At 44.8% G+C, this 6,402-nt stretch overlaps 2 non-coding genes across 2 annotated transcripts; both read right to left on the bottom strand.

Moving 5' to 3' along the window:
• Nucleotides 1-1,600: 1,600 nt before the first annotated feature.
• Nucleotides 1,601-1,683, bottom strand: trnas-aga (transfer RNA serine (anticodon AGA)). The gene has a single exon. It is a non-coding gene; the product is annotated as a tRNA-Ser (tRNA).
• A 2,974-nt stretch (nucleotides 1,684-4,657) lies between these two features.
• Nucleotides 4,658-4,740, bottom strand: trnal-uaa (transfer RNA leucine (anticodon UAA)). The gene has a single exon. It is a non-coding gene; the product is annotated as a tRNA-Leu (tRNA).
• Nucleotides 4,741-6,402: the final 1,662 nt, after the last annotated feature.

Here is a 6,402-nt window from a genome sequence, read left to right as displayed (position 1 = left end):
GCGACAGAGCGACAGAGAGAGAGACAGGGACAAAGAGGGAGACAGAGAGAGAGACAGAGAGAGAGAGAGAGAGAAAGACAGAGACAGAGTGAGACAGAGAGAGAGAGACAGACAGAGCGACAGAGACAAAGACAGAGGCAGAGAAAGACAGAGACAGAGTGGGACAGACAGAGAGACAGACAAGTAGACAGACAAAAAATGAGGTGTAGGACAAATGTGCAAATATAAACCCATTGGATCTTAAGGCTAACACCTTAAACACTCGGCCATCCTGGTGCTGGGATTGTTTATATGCTGTCTCTGAGAGGATCGGGCCTTCAAGTCCCACCTTACCACAGAGTTGAGCAGAGCAGAGAGAGACACACAGACTGACACAGAGAGACACACAGACTGACACAGAGAGACACACAGACCAACACAGAGACACAGACAGACCGACACACACATAAACACACAGACACAGAGAGACACACAGACCGACACACACATCAACACACAGACACAGAGAGACACACACAGAGACACACAGACCGACACAGAGAGACACACACATAAACAAACAGACACAGCGAGACACACGGAGGATTTACAAGGATGATACCAGAAATGCAAGGGTATACATATCAGGAAAGGATGGACCGCTGCCAAATTAGTTTAAACCCTGATTTGCCTGATTATTGTTCTATTTCCGACCATATCTTTCATGCATACTTGCAGAACGAAAAAGTGACAAACTTCGAGGTGTTGGATTTAATTCCGCCCACCTCAGGATTAGCTCCCCAGGGATCTTGTTCCATTTTGAAATGAGAAATGCCGGAATCGTAGTCGGCAGGATTCCGAACTTGCGCGGGGAGACCCACAATGGAATTCTAGTCCATCGCCTTAACCACTCGGCCACGACTACTGGGCCTATGAGATGTTAAATGTTGCTCAGATAAAATCGCAATCATCCATCGCTCTGGAGCAAAACATCACTCAGTCCCTGAACAGTCTCCGCTCAAGAAAATTCTGGTGCTGTCTGAGTACGTGTGGATTGTCTCTGTGAGAATTGGGGCTTCAAGCCCCACCCTGCCACAGGGTTGAGCAGAGCAGAGATTTCCTCGGTGGCAGGACAGGTTAACAAAGCAGTTAATAAAGAAGATGCGATCCTGGGCATTATAAATAAAGGCACAGATTACACAAACCAGGAAGTTTTGCCAAACCTTAATAAACGACTAGTTCGACCCCAGCTGGAGTATTGTGTCCAATTCTGGGGAACCACACTTCAGAAAGGAGGTGAAGGCTGAGGAAAGCATCCCCGCTTGTTACCCGAGTGACCGGCAGACACACACAGACAGACACACATGTGCACAGACAGACACACACATCAAACACAGACACACACATAGAGTGACTTAGACATCGAGAGAGACAGACAGGTAGAGAGAAACACTGTCAGTAATTTTTGTTTTATTTCTGACCGTAAATTTCGTGAACACTTGCAGATCAATGAAAACGAGAAAAATCTCGAGGTGTTCAAAGTCGTGGGATTTAATATCGTCTCATTCAGGATTAGTTCTCCAGGAATTTGGTTATATTTTAAAAAGAAAAATGCTGGAATCGTAGTCGGCAGGATTCGAACCTGCGCGGGGAAACACCCAATGGATTTCTAGTCCATCGCCTTAACCACTCGGCCACGACTACTGGGTAGGTGATGAGTTAAATGTTGCTCAGATAAAATCGCAATCATCCATCGCTCTGGAGCAAAACAGCACTCAGTCCCTGAAAAGCCTTCGCTCAAGAACATTCTCAAAGAGACAATCTCCTCTCGCATTTATTTAATCTTCCATGTTCTTCCCTCGCTTTTTAACACGAACCAATTTAATTAGTATTTCACATCTTAAAGACGCATTTCGCCCCATCGCAGAACTCCGCTCACCAGGCAGGGGTACTCCACTAAACTGACCAAAGTCACTGCTGGGCGTTCTCTGCAGAAGCTCAGAGCAAGAATGGCGCTGTGGACAGACCTGGGCTCATTCACCAGACCCAGAGGGAGGAGTGAGCAAGGAGAGGGTATCAAAGAGCGAGAGAGACACGGGGAGAGGCAGAGAGAGAGAGAGAGAGAGAGAGAGAGAGACACAGACACAGAGAGAGAGAGAGCGGGAAACACTCAGTGAGTGAGAGAGAGAGACAGAGAGAACGTGTCGGGGAATTGAATCCTCACCACTATACTATCAGGGACCTGGTAGAGGAAGTAGTTATACAGTGCTTGAGGCAAAGACTCGAACACACACACAGACATGTGTGCCTGCTCTCTATGTTTATGTGTAAGTCACATATTTAATAAGCTTTTCTGAGTGTCATGGGTTCATAGAAACTTACAGCACAGAAGGAGGCCTTCTTGTCGGGGAATTGAATCCGGTCTCCCACGTGACAGGCGGGGATACTCGCTGATATAATAACGAGGAACTGACACGTACAGTTTGCCAGAGCAAGAATGGATCTGTGAGCAGAACTTGAAAAATGAGAAATGCAGAGAGAGAGAAAGAGACAGGGACAAAGACAGAGACAATCAGAGAGAGACAGACAGAGAGAGAGAGACAGACAGAGAGAGAGACAGACAGAGAGAGAGACAGACAGACAGAGAGAGAGACAGACAGAGAGAGAGACAGACAGAGAGACAGACAGAGAGAGAAAGACAGAGAGAAACAGAGAGAGAGATAGGCAGAGATAGAAACAGAGAGAGAGAGACAGACAGAGAGAGAGACAGACAGAGAGAGAGAGACATAGAGAGAGACAGAGAGAGACAGACAGAGAGAGAAACACAGAGAGAGAAAGACAGAGAGAAACAGGCAGAGAGAGAGACAGACACAGAGAAACAGAGAGAGAGACAGAGATAGAAACAGAGAGAGAGACAGAGAGAGAAACAGAGAGAGAGAGAGAGACAGAGAGACAGAGAGAGAAACAGAGAGAGAGAGACAGAGAGAGAGAGAGACAGACACCTACCTTGGTCTAACTATTACAGCCTCAGGGAGCTTCAGCATAGCAGTGAATGCACTAAAAGAAAAAGCCCGAAGAGCCCTATATGCAATAAAAAGAAAATTCTACAACATCCAAATCCCAATCAAAATCTGGCTCAAAATTTTTGACAGCATAATCCTGCCCATTGCACTGTACGGTAGTTAAGTATGGGGCCCGCTAAATCACCAAAGCTACACTAAATGGGAAAAACACACAATAGAAGCCCTACATGCAGAATTCTGCCGAAGCATCCTTCGCACCCAAAGAAAAACGCCAACAAATGCATGCAGAGCCGAACTAGGCAGATACCCACTGATAATAAACATCCAAAAACGAGCACTAAACTTCCTAAATCACCTCAAATCTAGCTCCCCAGACACCCTTCATTTCAAAGCCTTTCAGACCCAAGAGCTAAACCCAGAAAAGAGTCCCCTGAGTCAGCTGCTACTGAAACTAAGTACTCAGCCGGACCCTGACCAGCCCCAGACCAACACAGCCGTCCAAACACCAATCCGAGTGAACCAAATCATTAAAAAATGCAAAGAAACCTACCTGGAACATTGGAACAAAATAACCGAAAGCCAAAGCAGATTAGAATGTTACCGGGCCCAAAAAAAAAAGAGAATATAAACTGGCAGACTACCTCACGACCATCAGAGACACAAAACAGAGACAGACCCTCACCAGGTACAGACTAAGCGACCACCAACTGGAAATTGAAAAAGGCAGATACAAGAAATCCTGGCAGCCTAGAGAGAATAGAATATGCGATCAATGTCTGGCTGGCGAGGTTGAAACAGAAACGCATTTCCTCCTAAAATGCGAAAAATTCAACACATCAAGAAACATATTATTCAACAAGCTAAGCCAAACAACCCCAGATTTCAAGGAATTGGATGATCTGTCAAAATTGAGATTAGTCCTAGGAGAAGGAGACAGACCATACCTTGGGGCTAAATATGTAACAACATGTCACAACCTGAGGACTGTTTAAAAGTAAGACTGTTTAAAATTAATATTGAACGTACCAAATGAAGTAGAAAGACTGTTTAAAATTAATATTGTTTAAAAGTAATATTGTATATACCCAACAAATGTCAAATCGATTGACACCTACAGAATGTTGGAAAACTGTACCTTTTTGCTATGTAAGCTTTGGCAATATGGTTCTCTGTAAACTTTCATGCCAATAAAGCATTTGAACTGAACTGAACTGACAGACACACAGAGACAGACACACAGAGACAGACAGAGAGAGACAGACAGACAGAGACAGACAGAGAGACAAACAGAGAGAGAGACAGACAGAGAAAGACAGAGTGAGAGACAGAAAAGGAGGCGTATGACAAGTGTGTTACAGAGAGAGACAGAAAGAGAGTGAGAGAATGAGAGGGAGACAGAGAGGCAGATAGTGAGACAGAGGTGGAGACTGAAAGGTATAAAAACACTTTAAGATTCCTTCTCCTTGTTAGCTGAGAGTGACAGAGAGAGTGAGAGAAAAATGCAGATTCAGCAGGTGAAAAATAGGACTTGAAGAATTGCATATGAAACCTTTCCGCATCTATAAAAACCTCATTGTTTGTTTGATGGAGGTTCAGCAGATGACAAAGAGTGTCACTGAGCAGGATAAAAGGAAATGTGTCTTAAATTAAAGAGTTACCAAGAGTGGGGTTCGAACCCACGCGGGTATAAACCCATTGGATCTTAAGTCCAACGCCTTAACCACTCGGCCATCCTGGCGCTGTTAGTTCCTGTGGGTTGTTTCTGTGAGAATCAGGGCTTGAAGCGCCACCCTGCCACAGAGTTGAGTAAAGCAGAGATTTCCTCGGTGGCAGGACAGGTTAACAAAGCAGTTAAAAAAGCAGATGGGATCCTGGGGTTTGTAAATGGAGGCAGAGTGCACAAGCCAGGAAGTTAAGGGAAATCTAAATAAAACACTTGTTCGGCCTCAGCTGGAGTATTGTGTCCAATTCTGGGGCAACACACTTTAGGAAGATGTGAAGGCTGAGGAAAGTATCCCCGCTTGTTACCTGAGTGATCGGCAGACACACACAGACAGAAACAGAAAGCCACACATACACATCAACACAGACACACATATAGAGTGACTTAGACATCGAGAGATACAGGCAGAAACACTGTCGCTAATTTGCCTGATTGTTGTTCTATTTCCGACCATATATTTCGTGAATATTTGCACAATGAAAACGTGACAACTTCGAGGAGTCGAAAAATGTGGGATTTAATTCCGCCTAACTCAGGATTAGTTCTCCAGGGATTTGGTTACATTTTGAAATGGGATGAAAAATGCTGGAACCGTAGTCGGCAGGATTCGAATCTGTGCGGGGAGACCCCAATGGATTTCTAGTCCATCGCCTCAACCACTCGGCCACAACTACTGGGTCTGTGAGATTTTAAATGTTGCTCAGATAAAATCGCAATCATCCATCGCTCTGGAGCAAAACAGCACTTCGCCCCGAAACAGTCTATGTTGAAGAAAGTTCTCAAAGAGACAATCCCCTCTCGCAATTTTTACTCTTCAATTTTTCACTGCAGCTTTTTTATTTGAATCTGCACCAGGATACATCATTGCAGATTTTAGAAATGCTTAATTCCCGACGGGGAATTGAAACCCCGTCTTCCAACGTAACAGGCGGGGATATTTCACTATATTTAACGAGGAACTGACGGAAGACACTCCTTTGCAGTCACTGCAGAAGCGCAGAGCAAGAATGGCGCTGTGAACAGACCTGGGCTCATTCACCAGACCCAGAGGGAGGAGTGAGCAAGGAGAGGGAAACAAAGAGCGAGAGAGACACGGAGAGAGACAGAGAGAGAAACAGAAACAGAGAGAGGCACAGAATGAGACACACACAGACAGAAAGACTGAGACACAAAGATACACAAAGATAGAGAGGACAATGAGAGAGACAGACAGAGAGAGCAAGACACAGATAGACAGAGAGAAAGACAGAGAGAAACAGAAAGACAGTGAGAGACAGAGACAGACAGAGAGAGAAAAACAAGTAGACAGAGAGACAAAAAAGGAGGCGTATGATAAATGTGTAACAGAGAGAGACAGAAAGAGAGTGAGAGAGAGAGAGGTGGAGACTGAAGGATATATAAACATTTTACGATTCCTTCTCTTTGTTAGTTGGGAGAGACAGAGAGTGAGCATTGGAACATTGGAACATTGGAACATTGGAACAAAATAACCGAAAGCCAAAGCAGATTAGAATGTTACCGGGCCCTAAAAAGAGAATATAAACTGGCAGACTACCTCACGACCATCAGAGACACAAAACAGAGACAGACCCTCACCAGGTACAGACTAAGCGACCACCAACTGGAAATTGAAAAAGGCAGATACAAGAAATCCTGGCAGCCTAGAGAGAATAGAAT

This window comes from Somniosus microcephalus, chromosome 4 (assembly GCF_052327205.1).
Source record: "Somniosus microcephalus isolate GS21.2 chromosome 4, FLI_Smic_1.0, whole genome shotgun sequence".
Classification (NCBI taxonomy): Eukaryota; Metazoa; Chordata; class Chondrichthyes; order Squaliformes; family Somniosidae; genus Somniosus; species Somniosus microcephalus.
This window is presented reverse-complemented; position numbering and strand designations above follow the sequence as displayed.